Genomic DNA, 23,504 nt, shown 5'->3' on the forward strand with positions numbered 1-23,504 from the left:
GCCGCCGCCGCCGCCGCTGCCGCCGCCGCCTCCCGCTGCGCCACCGGGAGGGGAGGACACAGCTCTCCGCGCTCGCAGCCGCCGGAGCCGGGCGCTGCCACCGCTGTCCCCGCCCGCGCCCCCCGCCTGGGCGCGCCCCCTGCCCCGGCGGCCCCCCAACCTGGCAGCCCCCTGCCGGCCGCTCCTGCGCCCAGAGTGGGGTACCGGCTAGGAAGGCTGGAGCTGGGGAAGGTTGTATGTACACACACGCACACGCGCACACACACACACACACACACACACACACACACACGACGCGTAGGTTTCCTTCGCTCCTCTTCCAGCTGTTTTCCGCGCAGCCGATAGGGATTTGGGGTTTGTTTGTTGGGTGTTGCTTTTGCCCCTCTCGGGAGAACGGGGTGGGGGGTGATTTTTAATCTAAATAAGGGGGAGAAGGAGAGGGGGGAGGGGGAGAGAAAGAATCAGAGGAGGAAAAAAATAGCCACTTACTGTAAAGTGTAAATGGATCTGGGGTTGCGTGGGGAAGGGGGGATAGAGGGAGAGAAACAGTGTCTTGCGGCTGCTGTTGGTCTGGCTGCTGCTCCACAGGGCTTGTTTTTGGATCCCCCTGCAGTGAAACAGGTCCTGTACGGCTCCGCCACTGTAGTAGAAATGATGTCTGCGGTATACTCCGCTCTCTCCTCCCCCTCCTCCCGCTCCCCTCCCCGCCCTCCTCCCTCCGCCCGCCCGCCCGCCCTCCCTCGCGCTCTCTCGCGCTCGCTCGCTCGCTCGCTCCAGTATGTAAATGTGTAATAGAAGCCAAATATGGAGCAGTTGGCTGCCGCCGCCGCAGCTCAAGGATCCGACTTCGTGGGGGGGGGGGCACCCTCTGGCAGGCGGCCCGGCGAGCCGCACGGAGCTAGGCGAGCGCACGGCTGCCCGCGCCCTTAACCCTTGGGTGCGCGTGGCCGGGGTAGGGAGGCCGGCGCCGCGCCCCCAGAGAGGATCTGGGATACTGACCGAAGAGATGGGAGCACCACTGGGGGTGGGGGGACGATGACCCTGGAGAGAAGGGGGGCTGCTCCTTCCAGGTTTGAGAGGGGCGGGGAGTTGGAGCGATGAGGTAATTGGAGCGGTGACCGGTCGGTGCTTGCGCGTCTCTCCAGCTCTCTGCACCTAGTTGGAGCGAACGGACTGACAGCGGGGTGCAACTCAGGCAATCTGAGGGACTCCCCCACAGGGTATCAGGCTTCAGCTCCGAGCCGGTAAAATACCCATGGGGGCGGGGAAGCCGGCTAATTCTAATCCCAACTGGCCCTGAGCCCGGGGCGCTCGGAGAGGAGCCTACGCGAGCTCAGTCTGGTCAGCGGCTGCACGCTCACCCTCCACCCCGTGTCGTTTCGGCGTTCCGGAGCCCAGACCTGGGGCCGCGGGGGCTCCCTTGGCTTGCAACTCTGGAAAGTTTTAAGAGTCCCCGCGGTGGCACTTGCATCCTCACCTTTCCTACCTGTGAGAGCTGGCGATCACCCGCCCTCGTTTCTATTTCTGCACTTCCGGAAACCTGCTTTGGGAATTGAGCTACTCCGCTGTGGCCGTGATAGACGACCCGCGGGCTCCTCTCGCGGCTAATTCGGGATCATTAATTTAATCGGAAGTGAGGTAACCGGTGTAGGAGATAGAGAAAGTAAACGGAGCATTAAATAAGCAGTTCTTGCGAATCCACCCCAAGAACTTCGTCTGGTCTTAATAGCTAATTGCAGTGCTCAGCTCCCCCGCTCCGTCCCCTCCGCGTGTCCGCCGTGAGCTCGCTAGATCTTTGCAGAGGTGCACCTTGCCAACAGGTGTGGCACCCGGAGGAAGAGAGGGCGCATCCCTGGGGCCGCTCCTCGAGGCGCTGTCCTTGCCGCAGATAATTCTGGGAAGGCCAGTAGGTGTCAGGGCAGCATTTGACCTGCTTTAGGTGCGTGGAACTGGGTCTAGAAATCTGATCCCTCCGTTTCTCCCTGGAAGCCACCACTATTGACTGTAAGCTGTATTTGAGAGACCTTTTGGCTGAGTTTGCTTATGACCTAACAGTTAGTCACCAACTGAAGTAGGATACAGAATCACCCGGAGAAATATGTCAGCTTTTAAACAACTCTGGATTGTAGAGCCAACGCACTTCAAAAATAAGAATAAGCACACTCACGATGAAGGTAATACAGCCCCAGAAATTCCTTTTCTCACATTTTGAAATGCCACGCGCACAGGCATGGCTACTTAAATAGAACTACTATTGTTCACTCTTGTTTCTACAACTTTTTTTCTTTCTCTTTCCCCTTAAAAATCAGTGATCCTTAGGTTTCAACCTGAGGTTGTGCTAGTGACATTGTTGGTCTCATTACAGCCTCTAGTGGACAGTTTACACCAGTTTCCTGTAAAGGCTCTGCCGGGTGTTTATGTCGTCGACAAGATTTATCAAGGTGAAGTCTGATGATTCAGAACGCAACCAGGTAATCTCTCCCCCACCCCTCCCCACTTGGCAAAGCTGGCTTCTAAGAAGGGCTGAAGTTTGTTGGCTCTGGAGGAAAAACGGCAACGTCTGCTTTGTGCCGCAGGTATTATTACTGCTGGCCTGTGAATAAACACAGAGCTTCTGCTCTTCATTTCGGTTGCAGACAGCTTTCATAAAAAACTAAATTCATCTAAAATATTTTTATAACAGAAAATATTGGTTGCCATGTTTTTGGCTTAACGGAGATGTTTTTATTCCAACTCATAATCTGCAAACTGTCCAATCCACCTCCACTCTATTTTTAGACATCTTACATTTAGAGAACTTTCAGGAAAAAATGCTAATATTGCAATCATTACATTGGCACAAGCAGTTAATTTATGTTATTTTAACAACCTGAGACATATTAAAACACATAATTCAGACTAGAGTTAGTCAGTTAATTTAACTGAAGGCCCCTGAAGGAAGCTAAATATATATAGTACCCAAACATTAAAACAATTAATAAGAAATGTGTCATTTTACTTTCAAAGCCATTAAGACTAGAAACTGACATTAAACTCTATTTAACTATTTCTTCTTACATAGTTCAACAAAAGCATAATACTTACAAAAGAGTTTCATACCTTTAGGACTGAGATGCTTTGTTTTCAGATGACCAAATATTAAATGCACAATCATAAATCACAAGCCCTGATTCTTTGAAAACAAGAGTTTTTGCCAGACATGGTTTCACATGTCTGAAATCTCAGCCAATTAGAAGACTGAGGCAGGAGGATAGAGGTTAAGGTCAACCAGGGCAAATTAATCAGAGTATGTCTCGAAAATGAAGTAAAATAAAATACCTGGCATGTCTCGAAAATGAAGTAAAATAAAATACCTGGATGTCTAGCATGTGTGAGGCCCTAGTTCAATCCCAGAATGGAAGGGGATGGTTTCTCATGCAAACAACAACTCAAAGAAAAAAGAGCAAATCTTTTGAGAAGCCAGTATGAAAATATATAGTTACAAATTATAATACTCCTTCTCATTGGCCTGATCTTATATTTGTTCATGTCAGTCTTTAAAGCGAAAGGAAATTGAGGAACAGTTGACTCCTAATCTGTGTTATGGATAGTTTAAACAACATGGAAGTGATTTTAATTTTTTTATTTTGCTGATTTGGGCCTATATACTTTTGAAGGTTTAACATGGGCAGCAAGTATATATTAGATCATATCATAATATATCACACCCCAACTTCTTTAAATTTAGTCCCTAAAATAGCCAAAGCAGAAGCAACAGATGGAGTTTTTTTAGACTTTCAGAATCCAACTTTCCATGCTAGATTTATGGACTAACAGTCTCCCTTTGAACCAGCCTCTTGGACAATCCTAGACACATTACAGCATAAAGAATGCTGGTCTAAGAGTTTAATTCTCCTATTTATTCCTTTTTTATTCTAAGTTTTCCAGTGAAAAATTATCATATTATACTTGGATGTCTGCATTTTGAACTTATCCAACTGCAGATCAAAAATATTTGAAAAATTTGTACTGAGCACATACAGAAGTTTTGTTTGTCATTGGGACTCAATGGTACAGTTTGGCAATTATTTACATACTATTTGTATAATATTAGGTATTTGAAGTCACCTAGAGAGGATTTAAAGTACATAGGAGGAGATGCAGAGATTATATACAAATACTACTGGCATTTTAGGTGAAGTACTTGAGTATCCCAGAATTTTGATATTCAAAAGAAATCCCGGAGCCAGTTGTCCTATCCAAGAGACAACTATATATGATTTGGAGAAATAGTACTGCGTTTCAGGAGAGCCCTGATTTGTACACGGATCTGCATCATCCCTACCAAAAAATAAACTGTGAGGAATGCACTGGGGTCTTGAATGTGAATGTTTTCTTCATGGCAGCAGAGGGAGCACAAGAGTGTTTAATAAGATGCAGTGTACAGGGCCCTCCATATCGTGGCAGATTTTCAATTGTAGTATGTATTCTGATTGAACGTGGATTGTTACAGAGCTTCTCCAGAGTAAAATAAAATAAAACCAACAAGCAAACACAGTCTGCCAGATTATAACACCAAGTATTTAAAGCGATTGTAAGTTAAATAAGATATAGCATACTTACTTCGAGTTTTAGACTTGAATTCTTGAATGAAAGTGGACCTCCAAAGTCATGCTTGTGAAAGATGTCTTAAGCCAGCTTTCTGTAGTCAAAAATAAAGACAACACTATGCAGAATAAGGCAACCCTGAGAGTACTTCCTGTTTATCTAAAAATGGAGTCAGTCCACGCAATTTCTCTAATGCATTGCATTAGAGAAACAAATTTCATGTTGGTTAAAATCCGTGCACTTTTTACCGAACAGTACTTGCTTTCATAATCAATTTAGACATTTGTTCTCAATGCTTGCCATGGTGAGGATTTACCTTTCCATTACACTTATTTAGCATTTCACACTTTTCACAGATCTTGAATGCTTAGAAACTCCCTTGAGGTATGTAAGACACACAGTAACAGCTAAGTCTCCTAAAGGTTATAAACCAGGCTCAGGGTTTCATAGCACTGAGTCATTTAATTGTTCCAATAACCCTTTGAGGTGTGTGTAAATAAAGGAAATTGTAGAAGTTAAAGATTCAGTGGCCCGATTTTGTTTTAGCTTTAAAACTTTTGTCACCATATTGAATATTTAATAAGTGAGTATATAATCCATTAAAAACAGAGACTGTGCTTTAATTTTTATGCTGTTTCTTATGTATTTGCCATTCATCTATCAGCAACTTACTGTGCATCTACAATTAAGTAGGCCCCAAGTGTGTAAAATCCTACAAGGAGTTCAGAGCACAATAAATAGAAACTTTTGAAAAGTGTTCATTGTTTAACTGTGAAGAAATGCAAGGATTCACAATTGATTGATCTAGAACCTCTCAGAATTTTTATCATTCAGAGTTCCAAACAGGAGAGTCCAATAAGGTAGTCACTGAAAATCTGGGAGTTAGAAGGGCCATTGTATAACTGTAAGTTTTGTCTTGCAAGCTAATATCAGCATTTCAAATTACAAAATAAACAAAATGTGACGATATAACATGTACTTACCTACCTGTCTCCCCCATCAAAAAATCACCATGAGTAAATTAAAGTGGTAAACATTTATTTATTTTTATCTCTTTTAAGTTGTTAAAAAGTTTCCTCCCACGGGGAGGAAACATTTGCCAAGTTCTGCCTGGAGCAATTTGTTATGGCTGTGTAATAAATCTCGGAAAGTTTGAATTCTTAATGGAAATACTGACAGAAGTTTAACTATGCTATTATAAGGAGGGCGTAGGCCTATATATGTCATTTAAAAGTCAGAGCAAATCATACTGTGCTTCTAAAGAAGACGCACTCCTTAGATTGCACTCCAAATAAACCTGGGGAGACCATAAAAGTCAAACTAACTAAAAACAAAAGTAAAAATGGCTCACAATGGACTCTGAGGTCAGCTCACCACACCCAAGTGAAAATCTCTAGGCTGTTTGCAAGGCCTGGAGACTTTCAGGACAGATGACTGAATGATCTTTTTTGACCCTCCACCAAACTGTAGCAGCAAGATGGGCTTCCTGATCTTGAAAATGACATCACTGATAGTGCAATGAAAATCATTGTATTTAGAAGCTGCTAACAATTTATGATTTAGCAGTACACATCCATCTTTCTGTCTGCCTTTCTGTTTTTCCTTTCTTTTTTCCCTTTCTTCCTTTCCTTCTCCTCCTTCTCCTCCTTGATTTGCTGCTGTTGTGGTGATTTTCCTGTTTTTTGATTTTTCCTATACTGCAGATTGTACTCTATACTCAGGGCTCTTAGGCTGACCAACATCCCCAACACTTTTTATTTTCATTCTTTTTTTTTTTAATTTTTTGAGAAAAGGTCTTGCTGTTTTGCCCAGGCTGGGTTTGAACATGTGCTTCTTTTGCTTCAGCCTCCCAGAGTAGACTTGGTCAAGTAACACTCTGTCTGGAATATAAAACAAAAACAAGTACCAGTATGACCTTTGAACATTTGAAATATGGTTTCTCCAATTTAAGATGTACTGCAATATACCTCACATTTTAAAACATTAAATACTGTAAGGGCTTATAGCTAGATGTCTCCCAAAGCCTCAGGGGCTCACAGGTAGGGCTGTTGAGAGGCAACTGGATCATGGGTTGGGTTCCTGGGTTAGTTCACTGAGTGATCTAGCCTAGTTCTGGGTGTGGGTGATGGACTTACTGGAGAGGGAAGAGCAACCCACCCTGGATATGGGTGGCTCTCACTAATGGGCTTTTATCCTGCATAGAATAAAAAGGGAAAGACAAAGGAAAGCTGGCTGCCTCCTGCCTTTGATGCCATGAATGGTTTCTCCTTTGCCGTGCCCCTCTGAGGGGCCATCAGTTGATCATGAACTGTGAGCTAAAATAAACCGTTCCTTGTGGGTGTTGAGTATTTGTCACAGCAATGAGAAAATAACGAAGATAATATATATTGCATGTTGAAATGAAAGTATTCCACATTTATTGGATGAATATAATATGTTCTTAAAATTCATTTTATGTCTTTGTACTTTCTTAATATGGCTATGAGAAAACTTAATATGAAACATGGAATGGTTGTACATTTTTCTTTTTCTTTGTTTTCTTTTTATGTCAGTACTAGAAACCAAATCCAGGGACTCATGCATACTGGGCAAATGCTCAACAAAACCAGCCCTTTATATATTTCTAGTGGGCAGCTCTGTTATAAGTAATGGGGCTGGAGACATATAGCAGTTAGTTACAAAGGCCCATGACTGGAGACTTTATAATCCTCACAGAGCTCTCTGTCACAGTGCAATAGATAGCAGTGGCATTTTTCTACCTCCCTCTGGTTGTGCCATATAGCATGGGCCTTATCTCCTCTTTTAACTATCACTGATGGTCAGTGGTGTGTGAGTACATAATCTCATTGGTAGATCTAGTGTAGGCCTGTAAGATAAAAATTTGTCAGGCTTATCTGTGACTCAGTCTCCATGGGAGGCTGATGGAAAAACCTGTGCTGTATTTTAGAAAGCACAAGCATTTTCATTTTACAGTTGGCTTTGCTGCTGATAACTAAATGGTTTGAGGTTGGTACCTTCAAGTGACAGATGGCCTTGAACATTGATAATGAAAATTATTTAATTTGGTGCATGACTAAAAAAAGCATCAAGGCCATTAAAAGGAAACCTGGGCTTTTAAAAGAACTGTAGTTAGTATATTTAGTACAATGGGATGCATTGAAAGGAAATGAGATGATTTTTAACTATTACTCTTTATTTTGTAAGCAAGATCTAGATAAATTTTCATCAATGCACATCTGACTAAGATTGAATATAAGGCAGTGGCCTGTAAAATATCATAACTTATGGCCTTAATCATCTAAAGAAAATAGCTCTTCTTGCATAAAATAGCTCTTCTTTTTGCATGAAAAGAAAACACACCACATTTTAAAGCTTAGAATGAGTGAGTTGAGCTTTGTTTGGTATTGGCCAGCAGCATTTGGAAATCTATTTAAAGTGTTTCATTAACAAGTTGGCATTTGTTTCCTCAAAAGAAGTGCATTTTCTAAATTAAAATCAAAGCCGAAAGTCACCACCATCTGAACTTAAGGTGAGGAGTTGTTTAAAGTAAGCCCTGGATGCTTCCAAAAGGGGACTGAGGCAACCACATGCTACAGAAAAAAAGTCACATTTTTATCGAAGAAATGAAACAGTTTTTTGTAGCTGTAACTTCATGAAAAAATACACGGCTATAAGCTCTCACGGCTACTTTACTCTTCTTGAGTAAATATGGAACAGGAGACGCTGATCTGAGCAGGGGTCAGAGTTTAAGAACATCATTTTATGAGGAATTTACAAAGTTTGCCCTGAAGAGGAAGAGTTAGAGAAAAATGCACTGGCAAACTTTGCTTTCTGACATAAATAACTAGAGTTTACCAAGGAAACTGCCCATGTCAGGATTTCGGGGCGGATGGCCAAGCAGTTTGATATTTGCAGAACTGCTTCCCAGCGGCCTCTACAAAGTTGAATTGCAAGGATACTGGGAAAGCTCTCTGCCTGAAAACTGAAAATCCTGGTTTTGCTTTGGGTCTGTAGCACAAACACAAAAAAGAGCCACCGCCACCGATGCCTCCTGCCAGAGCAGCGTAACAGCACTCTGACTTAAACTGTAAATTACAAACAACCTCTGTTTAAGTACAAAATGAGTGTACAGAATGGAAGACCCTGTCAGCCAGAACACCAGTGAATCAAGCCGAAAAAGACGAATTATTCACTCATGCCACTCTAGCCAACTTTTTATTCTGCTAACTGTACTCTCAAGGAAGGGCTTTTCTTCTTTTAGATATCAAGAGGAGCTAATACATTGTAGTTGTAATAAATGTGGGAGGTATTGGATGCGTCTATGCTGAGAAGCAGTGGAATCACAGGATCTGGTTCCCATCCCCACCCCCACCCCAGCTGAAGCTTAAATACCAAGAGTAAGAATGTGTGACCCCATCACTCCCAGGGTGAGCTTTTCCTGCAGTCAATTTCATAATTGTGTGACTCCGCCCCCCTGCTCCACACTTCCGCTCCCCTCACTACCCACCCCTCCCCATCCCAGCAATGAATCATCATGCCTTTAAAGAGACGGAGATGACCCAGTGTGAACTTTGCTGGCATCCTGTACATTCTTCTGCCAAAAAAGGGGAGTTGCTTTGTGACAGAAACCTGGCCAGACCCTGGTGTAGGCTGAGGCAACAAACTTGGGTGCTTTTCTGGAAAGATCAGTGAGGAGTTAATTTTCCTAGATCGTAGTGATGATTCAGAATTGCATATCTCAGTTCATGATCAGGTTTTTAAGAACCCAGTTCGGCCCTTTGTGCAGAAAAGAATATATCAGAGGAAAATTGTTGGCAGATCGCATGCAATCAGGGCAGAGGAATTTATACCACATCCAGCCCTTTGATTTCTCCAGATCTGGCTGAGGGTGGGGTTTCCATATTTGTGCTTTGGCAAATGTGTCCAATAATTAACTCCTCCTGATACACGCTCCTAGTTTTATCGTGTCCTTATTTGTGCATTTATTAAAACCAGAAACATTTTGCCCCTTCATTTTTAAATACAACATCTAGGCAATGTGGGCTCTGCCTCTAAAGACCTGACATCTTCCTTAAAAGGTCCAAGATGTCCAGTAATAGAAACTTGTATCTTTGCATATGCTTCCTCTGTAGATGGAAAGCTCTATCTTTCTTCTCTCCCAGGCCCCTTCTTCACAAGGAGATTTCATCCTCCTGCTTTGAGATCAGCTCAAGCATCAACACTTCTGTGAAGTCTTTCTTGATGATCACAAGAGTCTGCGGCTCTGCCCAATGTGTGAGTCAGAGAAGTGCTATTTTCTTATTCTTTTTATTTATACAATATTTTTTTTAAACTTCTAGCAGGAAAAAACTCAGGGCCATAAGCACAGATGGAGACAGTATCCTAAGTGAGAGTCTCTCTTATCTGAATACTTCCTGTTACTCCCAAACCCATCTGACCTTGGCGTACAGTTTCAGCATGCAAGATTTTTCCTTTGTTGCTCCAGCGATGTAATTTTCCTCCGATCAGCTCTCCTCTCCTACACCATTCTGTTGTGAGTGGAACTGAGTTCCCCAAAAGGTATCCTGAGGCTCTAACTCCAGTGTTTGTGAGAGTGACCTCATCTGAGAATAGGATTTTTCAATGTAATTAGTTAAGATAAAGTCTTCGTGGATTAGGGTGAACGCTGAATGCAATATGACTATTGTTCTCATGAGAAAGCACCAAGACACAGAGGAGGCACCACACAGACGGCCACGTGAAGGTGGAGATTGGAGTCAGTGCTGCCCTCAGCCGAGAATGCCAGTTACTACCAGTAAGGGCCAGAAGCAGGAAGAAGCAAAGGAGATTTCTTCCTCTGAGTCCTCAGAGAGAGAGAGAGAGCTGTATCCCAAGAACACCTTGATTTCAGACTCTGAACCCTTGGAACTGGGAGAGAATGCATTTTCCCTGTTTTAAACAGCACCATGTGTGATGTTTTGTTATCACAGCCCTAGCAAATGATCTGCCCTCCTTATGAGAGCTGTGCTTACGGATCTGTGGCATTGTTCTCTGTACTGTTCGTTTCCATGTGCAGCCCTATCTCTTTCCTCTTTCAATACTCATAGGTAATCCATTCCGAGTGTGTATTTGGCCTTGCACCCATGATAATATGAATAAACAAAAGGCCCAACGGAATAGGTGACTTATCTGCAGACTTCTAGAATCACCTCCCTATCATTCCAGAAATGGTGTTTGGCTCTGGCCTCAGACACAGAGGCTGCTGAGAGAGGTCTGGGGGAGCCCAAGTGTGTGGAGCTCTGGGCCCCAGGCCAGGCCTCAACAGGGTTCTCCTGTAGCTCTCCTCTGCTCCCTCTGCTGGGCTCCAAGGTGCACAACAACTGTCCTCTGCCGAAATGGTATTGCACCACGTGTGAAATCAACAAACGACTGAAAAAAAAATTAATTCTTTGGCATCGAAGAAATAAAACCAAAAAAAAAGAAAAAAAAAAAACCTAGCTGCTTTTATTTTTTTAGCTTTTCATGTGAGCAAATCTCCTCATGTAATCAGGGTAAGGGAGTTTGTACCACATCCAGCCCTTTGATTTCTCCAGATCTGGCCAAGGATAGAGTTTCCATATTTGTGCTTATGAAACCTCAGTCTTTCTGATTCTCATTTTTCAAAGAACAGCTGTCAAATCACTTGTTTCAGGAGGTTTTTTCCCCAGCAGGCAGATGGCAGCCTGACACTCAAGTCCAGACGCCAGAGTAAGTCTTCCACTGGGGTGCCGTGTGCTGTTTAGCATAGCTTTTGGATACCCATTGCTGTAAACAACTCAGTTCTTCCAATTGTTCAGGCCAAAAAAGCTTACCTTGACTCTTTTCTTTTGTTCATAACTCACATCCAGTCTTCCCAACAAATCCAGTTGGCTTGATCTTCAAAATTTACCGAGACTGTGGGCATTTCTTGCCACGGTTAGAGCTAAGCTTCATCAGTATAACTGTCGTAGCCTTTTAAATTGTCCCACTGCTGTAACCATCCTCCATCCACAGACCATTGCACACAAACACATTGGGTGCTTTTAGAATTCTGCTCATGACCTTCTCACAACTCCCGCTTTCCACCTGGAGTCAAGGCCAAGTTCTTCCATGGTCCAAGGCTCTACACCATCAGGATGTCCGCAGCCTTTCCATCTCATCTATTCATTCTAGCACTGTCCTTGCTCCCATCCCACTATTTCTTCTTTTTTATCTAAGCAATCTGCCAGTGAGGCTTGCTGGGGTGACCTTAGTTAAAGTGGGATCTGCCTACTTTGCTGATCTACCTCATTCTGTTCAGTTGTACCACAAACACAATATAGTGCAATATTTTATGTCAATTACATGTTTTGTTGTTATTTATGGCCAGGAGGGAAGGGATTTTTGCTATTCATTTTTGCTTTTAGTGAGTGTACCTGAGAGACACTCACTAAATATGCATTGACGGTTAGATGAATGAATGAATGAATCAGTAGTATTTCCCAGGACCTACTATGCACAGGGCATTATCAGCCTCAATCCAATGGTTGTCTCAATACAAGCTAATCCAAAACAAATCAACTTGTCCACAGTGTGATACATATCCTATTTACTTGTTGTTTGGTTTAATTGTATGACGTATGACTATTAAAGCTGAGTTAGAATAAGCTGAGTTTCACATTTGGGCTCAAGTGCATAAACATCCTTTAAAAAACAAAATTTCAAACCAGAATCCAAGAGACGTACAAACCTGGTAACAGGTTTCAGGAATAGCAAGTAGCACATCTTTAGGTTCTAATCATTACAATTTTTAACGGCTACTATTTAGCAAGCTTTTATGTTGTGCTAGGCACCATGGTAAGAGCTTTGGTGATGCTATTTGATTGAATCCCCACAACAATAGAGGAATGTAGAGATTATGATGTTCATTATCTCCAGAGACTCAACTGAGGCTTGATATTTAAAAGACCTGCTCAAGGATCAAGATCACCTAGCAATGCATTTAAGGTAAAGTTATTCACTTTTGTAGCCTTTAAGTTTTTAACAAGTCATTATCTGAGTGAAACAGGACAGTGCACCAGGTGGGGTGGTGAACACCTGTAATACCAGCTGTGTGGGAGGTCAAGGGAGGTCAATTGTAAGTTTCATCCCAGGTTGGTCAGTTTAGGACTTAGAGGACCCTTTTGTTACCAAACAAAACAAATAAAATAAAATAAAAAAGAGATCAGGTGATATAGCTCACTATGAAGGCTAGACTCAAGCTCCAGTACTTCAGTGGAAGGAAGGAAAGAACTTAGGAAAAAAGAGAAGGGAAGGGAAGAAAAAAGGAAGCAAAAGGAGGAGGGAGGAAAGGAAGGAAAGAAAGAGGAAGGAAGGAAAAAAGAAGGAAAGGTCATGAGAATCAGTGCCGCACTACAGTATTTTGGCCAAGGCAATCATGCCTAACGTCAGTCTTTATATTTTAGGCTTTATTTTTTTTGGTACATAACACACACAGCCTGGAAATTAAATCCCGGGGGCTCTTACTGAGGAATAATCTTGCCTCCACATCAGTCTAAGTGTTTTTCTCCATTAACAAAACTGTGTTCCAGGTCATGCTTTTTATGCAACTACTACATGGGTGGAAATGACTCATTTGAAGTTCAGGCTTCCATGGCTGAGACTCTTTCCTAGCAGAAATTTTGCCTCTCATCTGGAGCATCCCACCACGCTAAGGACTAAGGAGATTGTAAATGGCCACTGTGAATTCCCAAGCCGATGTAGGGAATGAATTCCGTGGTCTTAGCCTTTGTCCCAATTCTTTCTTCTGCCTTCTGTTCCGCCCCTGCACTTCCCAGAGGCTTCTGGGACCAGAATCCAAGAGAAGGGTTTGAAAGTCACCTGGCCACATGAAAAGCGGAAGACTGCAAGGTTTTTCACATGTCCCTTCCACTTTATATTTAAAGGGAAATGATCCTAGAAGCTAAAATAGTTCCAGAGTTCAGCACTCTGTGAAATTTGAAGGGAAAAAGAAAACAAGCCCTACATTTTTCAGAGATGTGAAGAGAGACCAGCTCTCTGAAGTTGGAAGGAAGTGAGAAGACCCTATTTGTGGCTGCAGGAAAGGAAAAGAAAAGATCCCTGCAAGGAAACTACCAACAGATGGTAAATACATTTTTAATTCTTCTGTCATACTGTGTGGACTTGGGCACATTTGTCCTGCTGTGTTAGGCTCCCGAAATAGCTAGTCATGGCACCGCAGAACAGTGCTGCTGCACTGAGATGTAGGGAACCATGCTCGCTGGCGAACAGGGAGGGTTCATAGTAAGATGGAGTGGATTTGCTCCCAGTCTGCGGCTCCTCCGTGTGGCATCTGCTGTCACTCTTGGTGCGGAAAAATTCTCTGAGATGTCAGATCTCACTGTGGGTGTTTTGAAATATACTATTTCAAATTGTCTCCCAAGCTCTGGTTACAAGGATTAAATATTGACACTATCTATAGGATAACTCTGATCATTGAAGGAAGTGAAGTCCACTTATTCATAGATCGAAGACTTCCAGGGAGGGTCACAAATACCTCGTAGCAAATCAGACTCCCTTATCTTGCCTTTCTGACGTTCTTAGCTTTGTCACAAGGTTCCATACAAAACCATAAGAATTGCAGTGCCAGCAAAAGGAAGAAAAATGGACCTCGATGGTGCTCTGCCCACCAGAGATGACACTGGGCCTTGAGTCCTGGAATAAGCAAGACACTCAATTCAATCACCATCTCTCAGTGCATCAGCAAAAAACCATGCTGGTTACTCTAACTGGACACAGAGAGGTGAGGGAGGCCTGTTTCTTAATCATCACCTACGAAATACAACTTAGACCACACTACATTGTTAGAACCAGGAGCATCCTTGAAAAATCTAGCTCATTTTTTTCATTTTACAGACAAGACTCAGAGCTAAAGAGTTGCGGGAAATTGGCATAGATCACATAATTAGTGGCAAATTTATACTGGAACCTGAGACTCCTCTTCATTTCCCTTTTCCTCTCCCTCTCTCTCCTCCAGCTCTTAGAGAAAGAAGAGACTCCTGCAATGCACAAATCCAATCCACAAGACCTTTGTTATGGAAACTCGGCTTCTTATCAGATTTTGGAGTCTTGGGTCTGTGGGTGTTTGGGAAACTAGTTGATATTCTTTATAGGTAAAGTTCGAAGCTAAAATGTATTTGTCAATTTCTGTCCTAACCCACTGTGGATTGTGTCTGGATTATATAGCTACTGCACTATTTGACACAGCTGGGATCCCCTTTCCATAAAATAGCAGGGATGACTGCTAGATAAGAATTAAAAGGCACTGGTAGAAAAGAACCAGGAACTTGACACAATTACTTCCTACCCAGATCGTACCAGTCCAAGAACTTCTCCTGCCCCTTTTGGAATCAGGAGTAGTGGGAGGAAAGGGGATTTTTATCGTATTAGTAAAAGAAAGTGTAACAAAAATGCTTTATCCTTGCTCTGTTTGATGAGATCTTAACTTTCATAGTTGATGCTTCTACAAGATTAAATATATTCCAGTTCAAATTGACTTATGCCCTCATAGATCATTTTTGCAATAGATACCTACATAGTTCTTAATAAAAACTGTTCTGAATCAGCTGTCTTAAAAAATGTTCTTCTTTCTTCTTTTCTAATAGTTAATCAGTAAGCTCCTCAAAAGCTCTCCCCCCAATTTTGCTATTCCATTCAGCATTCTGATTTGTTGTTTTGGGGTACCATGTTAGTCATATTTTTCTCCTTTTGTGTGTGTGTTAGTGGAAATACTTTTTTTTTAAACCTGTTGTATTTATGTATGGCATCCTTTGTTTTGAGAACCAATTTGATTATTCTGAATGCTCATGATAAAATTTCTGGTTACTGCCATGGTCTAGTTACAGATTTGGAGGTTAAGGAGAAAGAGAATGATCTTAAGTGAGTTATTTTTATAGAGTAGTAATGAAGGCATACTTCAGGTTATTTCATTCCTGTGATCCAAATTTGATTATCTGGCTAATATCACCAGGGACAATTGAAATTTTAATAATTACAGCTCAAGGCCTTGAAAAAAATAAAAAGAAAGAAAAAAATGCATTTGCTATGAATTCACATACAACCTTTCTGAGAGTTGCAATCTGAGAGCTTGTTTGGCTGCTTTAAAAATATAGATTGATATCAAGACTCCATTTTAAGAGTTCAAGTTTAGTTGACACTCTGAAAGGAGAGCACAAGCTAGACATGAAAACTGTTTTATGAGGAAGTGTTGAATACTGGTTATTTGAAAGAACAAAAAGCTTATGCTGTTGATTTCACCTTTCTTTTTGAAGGACAGCTTTGGGATTGTTTTCCTACAACATGTTGAGGCCATGATTTTTGCTCACATGTTCTGTTCCCTCATGCGATAACACACCTTTGAAACTATTCCTGCTTGAAGGCCAAGTGTGGTTCCTGTAGCCACACACTAGTTGTATCCTTGCACTCCTATGATTCTCCCAGTGAAATCTTCACATAAAAGCATGCTGTCTGGGATATGATGCTGTTCAGCATTTTAAATAAATAAGAAAGGAAAGTACTTATTGTTACCAAGAAACAGCTCTAAGTGGAGCCCTTGATTACCAAGGTCAGAGGAGGGTTGGGGATTGTCATGGTTTATATCAGTGGCCTCCGAGTCTCAAGCAATTATGGGCTTCACCAAATCTAGGGTTTGTGACTGGTTCGTTGTCTAGCACTTGGATTGGTGGTGAGAGTGCTACACCCGCCTAGGGGTGGAGCCAGCATAGGATGTACCTGCAGGAAGAAGGTGTGTCTCTCTCTTGAGGGTTTTGCCTTGCTGTTTGCAGCTGGCCATGGATGGCGGCTGCCATTACCCGCCACATCCAGCTGACTGAGTATGGACTGAAACCTCCAACATGTAAGAAATAAACCTTCCCTTCCTACAGTTTGAGTGTCAGATATTTTGTCCCAACAACAATAGAAAAGTAACCAAGACAGGAATATGATACATATTCTCACCTCTTTACTGCCTCTCCAGCTCCAACTCACAGCATCCACATAGTAGAAGCAACTCAGATACAAATGGCCACATAGTGTTTTACTCCATGTGTGACCTTGGTTGGTCAATACATTCCATGAGCCTAAGAAGTTAGGAGCAGGTCAGTTTCCTGAAGTCAGTATTTCCTTCTCCTCGCAAGAAAAGAAACAAAAGAACAAGTTACTCTATATCCATAGAGTGAATCTCATAGTGTTGGAAAATAGAGAAGAAGCTAGACACAAAATAATGCTAGCTGGATTGTTCTACTTTCAAGGAGTTCAAAAACATACACATCACAGATCAGGATAGAAGTTTTCTTTTGATGAAGATAAGATTATGATTAGAAGGCTTTCAAGGTGCTACAGAGTTCTATCTTAGCTGAGGTTGTGGTCACAGAAATGTGTTCACTGAGGTAGCACAGTAGGCATGAAAATGTGATCTGTATGCTTTATTAAGAATGATTTTTTTCCATTTAAAATTCCAAAAAGAATATTCTAATGGGCAAGATAATTTTTAAAGTTATCAGAATAGGGTTTTGCTTCATGTAAATCAATAGATATTTATTATAGAGAAATACATAAAATCCAGATAAGCTCAAAAAAATATGAAACTAAAACCTCATCATAGAAGACAGGAAACTCTCACACAGCACTGCAGGGAATGGGCATTGCTCTTGGCTCTTTGGCATTACTTGCTGAAGTTAGAGACCCAGATTTCCACACCTGGGTTTATATACCCAACAGAAATATGCTCATGTGAGCATCGGAAGAAGAATAACTGTATTTGCAAACAATCCAAGATACCATCAATAGTAGAGTACGTGTAAAGTGTCATAAACACCACCTTGGAATACTAGGTAGCATTAAAATAATAGGACAATAATAGCCCCGGCACCATGAATAAAACTAAGAAGCACCAGGATGATCAGGAAATCTTATGCTCCCATATAAAGTTTAAAAAGCAGGAAAAAAAATAGTATTTAGCAATAGACACTTGGGTGGTAAAACTATAATGAAAAACACAAAACAAAACATATCATGAAAGTCAGGACAGTGGCGAATCCCTGAGGGGAGGATGGTCCATGACAGGGAAGGAGTGGATGCAGGGCTTCCAGGCTGTGGCTTCTTTTTTTCTTGCAGTTATGTGAAGGTTCACTTTATAAAAATGTATTCAATTGTACTTTCTATATCATAGATCTTGTCAAATGTATATTTCACAGCAAAAAAGTATAAAAATCATATTAAACTCAATTACCCAGTGGTATTATCATTTTAACAAATTCAGAGGTTACGTTCAATGTTGACTTTATGGGAAAATTTGATTCTGTTCTTGTCCTGCTCCAATTGCGATGAGAATCATAATGAAAATTAAGTTTGTGAATCGAGATATACTCCACACTTCCTTTAATGAAAAAAAATATATATGGAGTCTACATTGCTTGATAACTTTTTATTTATGATATATCTTCCCAGAAGAACTCCTCTTTGGATTTTCTTCATTTCCATTTAATTTTAACTAAGAGTAAATATCATACTAGGTTTATGCTTCTCTGGAAGCCTAAAGCCATGGAGTTGCTTTCAGGAAATGAGGTTGCTTTAGGGTAAGCTACACTGATTCATAGACCAATCTTCAGGATTTTGCCGTAACTCATGGGGGACTTTTCCTTTTCTGTTAATAATGCTGCTGCTTTGAAAGCAAAGGCTTCCTTCCACCTCTTTCGAGTGCTACATTTTCACAGAGGCAGTGATGGGGAAAGTCCAGTGGGGCAGGAGCCAGGTGCTCGAGGGACAGGAGGAGATCAGCTTAATGCTGCTTAGGAGACATGCCTTGCTGAGCTCCTGCGGAACCTGTCTGAGCCAGCATCATGAAGTCTGTTTTCAAACTGATCTAGGGATTTTTTAAAACCCCAAAGTACTGTAGCTGTATTGCTTTTTTTTGCCCTGTGGGGTGCCCTTTACCTGAAACATCCTTTCCAAGCCTGAGTAGGGACCCCACCAGGGTGCTATGGCACCACAGCATGGCATCGGTCTGCCTGTTCTGAAATTGCCTTTCTTCTATTCCATATATATATGAGGTGTGGTTGATACCCACGGTGGAAGTTTACAGCATTGTTGTATGATAAACACGTGGTGAATGCTGCTGCCAAGTGCCATTCAGTGGAAAGGCAGCTTGTAAGAACATTGTCTTGTCATGTGTCCTCGTTCGTCTTATTTACCAAATCTGTCACCATGCACCTTCTGGCTCATCCCCCAAAGCCAAAATGGCCATGAAATGCAAATGTTTTGAATCAGTTCAATATTGAGACAGCCATAAGAGTGCAACTAAAGACTCTCACAAAAGAGGATTTGCAGAACTGCTGCCAAAAGTAGCAAGAAAAATGGGATAAGTTTATTTGAAGCACGTGGGAGTATTTTGAGGGGAATTGATGACAATGTGTCTTTTACTGCAATATATTTCATTTTAAGTTAAACACTCACCATAGTTTTTCAACCACACCCTTTACCCTATAATCTATAAGCTCCAGGCCCGCAGGATTGTATCTGTTTCCCAGTTATCATTCTAGGCCAGTGACGGCATGTTATTGTGTTTTTCTTTTAAGACTAAAGATGTTAATGTGTGAGTTGTTTTTTCTAAATTAAAACGTCAGTATTCAAGTCTAATTGCAGTGTGGGCACTTTGCAATAAATAAGCAGGTTTCATGTTGCAGTTTGGCAACTTGGTGACTCTAAAAGGTTTGCCATCACTGTTCTCAGCCCTAGAACATGGAGGTGCTCAGTACATATATTCTTGTGTAAAGTGAGGCTTGGTGAGAGATTAAACGGTTTTGTCAGCCCCTTTCAGCTGGAGAGCACAAACAGCTTCAGGTAGTTCTACCCTGCCGACGTGGGTTGGCGTAAAACTCTGAAATACACAACTGCTCCCTTTCACAACCTGGCTAATAATAGTAGTTTGTGTTCATATAGCATTTGATATTTCATGAATCAATCTCACTTGTCATCTTATATAAGCCCAACATGTCACCTGTGGGAAACCAGAGGAGTGAGCATCACCATGCTGTGGTTTGAATGTGTCTTCCAACCTTCATGTGCTGGAATGTAGTCCTTAAATTCCTATCTGGATGGCGTCTGGAGGCAGAGCTGTGGCAGCATTCAGGGATAGATGAGGTCATTATAGTAGGGTCTCCAGCATTGGAGTGACAGCTTTATGAGAAGAAGAAGAGAAACCTGGGAAGTCACACACCCACTGTATTATCACATGATGCCCTCCACCATGTTGTAACACAGCTCTCACTGATGTAGATCCCTTGCCCTGGGACTTTCCAGCCTCCAAAACTGTAAGAAACGCACTTCTTTAAAATTAGCTGCCCAGTTTCAAGTATTCTGTTTTAGAAACACAAAATGGTCTAAGACATAGTATTTTATAGATGGGAAAACTGTGTGAGAAACATTAAGCAATTAGCCTCACATAGTTTATAGTGTAAGCCAGGGATGAATGACCCATTGAGTACTGGAAGGGAAAATATATAGAGCATATAGTACATGCTTATTTTTATTTGTGTTAGCTGGGACACCTAAGACACCATTCCAACTTGTCTTCAGTAGATATTCCTAATAAAGTTAGGAATCACAGGTCCCTTATGTCCTTTATGACACAGACATTGAAACTAGACTAACTGCATCTATGAAATGTAAACATAGCCTGGCACTCTGAAAGGCTGAGGCAGGAAGATTACAAATTCAGGATCAGTCTGGACAATTTAGTGACTCAGCAAGATCCTATCTCAAAATAAACATTTAAAAAAGGTCAAGGGATATAGCTTAGTGCAATGGCCCTGCATTCAACCCCAATACTGTGAAATATTTTTTAAAGAATTAAAAACAAATAATAAGAAGCATTTTGTTATGTGTTGATGCTATGGTTTATGTCTCCCTAAAATTCATATCTTAAAAATACTACCCCCAAAGTTACATGCTGTTGGCACTTAGAGGTGGAGCCTTTGGAGGTGATTAGGATTAGATTTGGCATCAGGGGCTTCAGAAGAGGAGGAGGGATCCAGTGTAGCACACTTGCCCTGCGCCATGGTATGATGCAGCATGAGGCCTTCTAGATGCCCACACAACATTTTTGGAATATTCAGTCTCCAGAACCACGAGCTAAATAAACTTTATATTATTTATCAATACTCAGCCCCCAGTGTTTGTGATAGCAGAAGAAGACAGGTGATGGCAACTGGCAAGGGAAAATGATTTTGGTTTTGTCATCTTGCACCTGCTATTTTATGAGCATAAGCTCTTTCTTCAGTATTGATTATGGCAGAAAAAAAGAATCACTGGACAAAGGAATTGGAAGAGGAGATAAAGAAGAGAAGAGAGATATAACAATGCTGAGGAATAGGAGAGGGAAAGGGTGGAGAGCAATGACCTGGCATTCAATGAATGACAGCAAGTAGTGATTCTCTGAATTCTGCTCTTCTAGAAAACTAGCAACGTTGGCACCAGCAGGGATTGTGCGAGAAACTCAGAATGTTGGCCCTCAGCTCAGACCTACCAAACCAGAACTTGCATCGTGGTACAATCTCCTGGTAACTCTTACACACATTAGAGTTCTAGAAGCTCTTAATCATCCCTTAGCAAGCCTGAACCAGACCTGACTAGGGCTTCCGAGCTTAGAACTTTGAATAGAGGGTACTGGCTTGGTTTCCTGGAGACCTGGGAATCTGATTATTCCCAGTTGACGTTAAGGTTCAGTATTCTCTTACCACTTTGGCCAAAGCCCTGTAATTCCTTGGTTTCTCTGATAAATGTTTCAGGGCTCTGCACATGTTGGATCCTTGTCCTGGACCCCAGATCCCTTGGCTTGAGTCCTGATTCTCTGCCAAACTCTTGAGCTCAATTCACTCGGAAAGCAGAATGCGATTTCCTCCTCCTTTCTCAGCTTCTGGCAAGGGGCCTGCTGTGACTGGACTGATCATCTGGAATTATGCCTGATCTTGAGGGTTGTCACTTGGACTTCTTCCAGAGCAATGCTCTGCTGGCAGATGGAGCTCACGCAGATGGAGCTAGTCGTGCCTTTGACCGCTGCACGCTGGCCTGCAGGGCTGCCTCCTGGGAATGGAAGGCTTCTGTAGGCAGGCTCGGTGGCCTCTGCTGCACCACGTACTGGGTTCTTTCTGCGCCAGCCCAAATATCTCTCACAGAGAGGAAGATGCCAGAAGAGACCAATAGAAGCGGGCTACGGTCCCTCCCTTTGTTAATATTAATGGCTCCATGATTGCATGGGTCTGCATCTAAAATTCCAAAGTCTGTCTCTGGACCTCTTTAGGTAAAAGGTATTCTAAAAGTTCTCATTGGTAAGACAGTCTTAATGGTTTTGTACTAGTGACACGTTTGACTTTTTTTTTTTCCCAAGGAAGAAAAGTATCTTCTTTCTTGCCTGATTTATTTAATAAAAACAAGCCAATCCATATAGAAGCTCAATAATTTCTCTGGGTCCTACATAAATAAGCATTTCACTTTGAGTGCTGGCACTTTACTTTCTGCCATGCTCAATTTATGATAGTCCCTAAACTATAGGGATTATAGCACATCTGATTCTGTGTTCCCAACACAAAATGTCATGAAGTTCGATCAAGTTGGCGGTTAGCTATGGAGAACAGTTTTTAAATGGCTATTATCCTCCATTAATTAATAATAAAGTACTCACTGTATCTTTAAGAGTGTGGTGTCATTTCTATTTCTAAGAACTCTTCTTGTGGTGATTTGAAAAAAAATAAAGGAGGAAGACAAAGAAACAGAAAGAAGTGTAGCAGTAACAAAAGAATGATGTGGGTGTGGTTTCAATTATTTACATACACAACACTTTCACAAGAAATCCAAATGTCTTACAGGAGAAAATAAATGCAACTTGCAGTGAAGATGCAAGTAAGATAGATAGTAAGATAGAAAGAAAACAATTACCCAAAGGGAAATTTAAATGTGGCATAAATCATTTGCATAGAAAGAATGGATAAGTATCCATTGACTCAATTTGCATGAATGAAGGCATACATAGGGCAGTGCTTAACACATTCAGAAAGAAAGCAGTGAGCCCTCTGTATCTGTGAGCTTCATATCCGTGGATTCATCCAACTGTATTTGCAAAGCATTCAGGAAAAATGAATTGCATCTGAACTGAGCAAGCAGACCTTTGTTGTTGTTATTATTCCTTAAACAATGCTGTAGAATAATTACTTGTGTGGCATTTACATTGTATCAGATGTTATAAGTAATTTAGAGACAAGCAGTTTGGAAGGCTATACAAAGGTGACATATCGGATTCCAGGCCTAGGACCACCAATCTCTGCTCAGAGGTACAATGACAGAATAAAACATGGACAAAACATGTATTTTCATTACAAGAAGCACCAGGGGGGTCAAAGCCCAACAACAGGCTAACAGCACGAAGCATGGTGTCTTTGGCTTTTATTAGGCTTACAGCTTGATTGGTGGGTGTGCTGGTGGGCTTTAGGGAGTGGTGGGGCGGACTTCTGATGTGATCAAGGTTCAACAATTGAGGAATGATGCATTTTACGGATCATGGTTAACTGGTGACCTCATTGTCTGCTAACTGGATTACTGAGCTAGACATAATTTGCATGAATCAAAGTCCTCAGCTGCCATGTTCTCTTGCTTTGACACACCAGAACTTCACGGGCTGTTTTCTGGCCTTGGCTCTGGGCACCAGCTTAAAGATTAATCTGTCCCTAAACCAGCCAAGGGCCTCTCACAATCCGTGTAGACCTAGGACAGACTCTTAATTCATTGTTATGCCAATTTGTTAATATTATTTCCTGCTTTTATCATATCCTCAGCAGTGACATGCAAATATTAAATCATTTTTGTAAGAGATTTGAGAATATCCAGATCTT

At 41.8% G+C, this 23,504-nt stretch overlaps 1 protein-coding gene and 1 long non-coding RNA gene across 13 annotated transcripts in view; one reads left to right on the forward strand and one right to left on the reverse strand.

Annotated features, from left to right (window-relative positions):
* Nucleotides 1-655, reverse strand: part of Atxn1 (ataxin 1) — a 380,609-nt gene extending 379,954 nt beyond the window's left edge. For 6 of the 8 annotated variants that reach the window (XM_063259921.1, XM_063259920.1, XM_013151373.3 and 3 more), the window contains exon 1: nucleotides 490-654. The gene's annotated coding sequence lies outside the window, so the exon portion shown is untranslated. Of the gene's footprint in view, nucleotides 1-489 lie in introns of all 8 variants that reach the window. The other 2 variants (XM_013151377.3, XM_013151375.3) reach the window with 2 other exon arrangements.
* A 30-nt stretch (nucleotides 656-685) lies between these two features.
* Nucleotides 686-22,294, forward strand: LOC106027443 (uncharacterized). Of its 5 annotated transcripts, none has more exons than XR_010051157.1 (5): nucleotides 686-2,174; nucleotides 2,366-2,471; nucleotides 9,750-13,707; nucleotides 14,167-14,365; nucleotides 14,600-15,187. It is a non-coding gene; the product is annotated as an uncharacterized LOC106027443 (long non-coding RNA). The 5 variants fall into 5 exon arrangements; XR_010051156.1 differs by having other exon boundaries at nucleotides 9,750-12,570; nucleotides 13,155-13,707; nucleotides 14,167-15,187; XR_010051158.1 differs by lacking the exons at nucleotides 14,167-14,365; nucleotides 14,600-15,187 and adding an exon at nucleotides 21,408-22,294.
* The last annotated feature ends 1,210 nt before the right edge of the window (nucleotides 22,295-23,504 follow it).

Source organism: Cavia porcellus, unplaced genomic scaffold (genome assembly GCF_034190915.1).
Source record: "Cavia porcellus strain 051 isolate PalLab524CR breed Dunkin Hartley unplaced genomic scaffold, mCavPor4.1 scaffold_13, whole genome shotgun sequence".
Taxonomy (NCBI): Eukaryota; Metazoa; Chordata; class Mammalia; order Rodentia; family Caviidae; genus Cavia; species Cavia porcellus.